Here is a 415-nt window from a genome sequence, read left to right as displayed (position 1 = left end):
TGGCGAAGAATGGGAAGTCGAATACATAGTCGACTCTCGTGTCATTCGTGGCAAACTTCAATATTTGGTGCATTGGAAGGGTTATTCTAAAGCCGAAGAAACTTGGGAACCCGCAGCAAATTTGAAGAAATCTCCGCGTCTCATCAAGGAATTTCACAGAAAATATCCTGACGCACCTCAACCAATATCTCTCATTGATACGACTCCAGTCGATGGCGTTTTTCCACCCAGGAGAACAGGTCAAGTTTACGACCCCGCCACTGATACCATTCAGATATACGATCAGGATAGAGATGATTGGGATCATTCTAGAGATCTTCAAATTACGTTAGACAATCCAAATGCACACGCACCAAAATATGCCCATGAAGACGATGCTGGAATGGATTTAGCCGCATCAGAACCAACAACCATC

Source organism: Laetiporus sulphureus, assembly GCF_001632365.1.
Source record: "Laetiporus sulphureus 93-53 unplaced genomic scaffold LAESUscaffold_6, whole genome shotgun sequence".
NCBI classification, from domain to species: Eukaryota; Fungi; Basidiomycota; class Agaricomycetes; order Polyporales; family Laetiporaceae; genus Laetiporus; species Laetiporus sulphureus.
Note: the sequence above shows the minus strand (reverse complement) of the source record.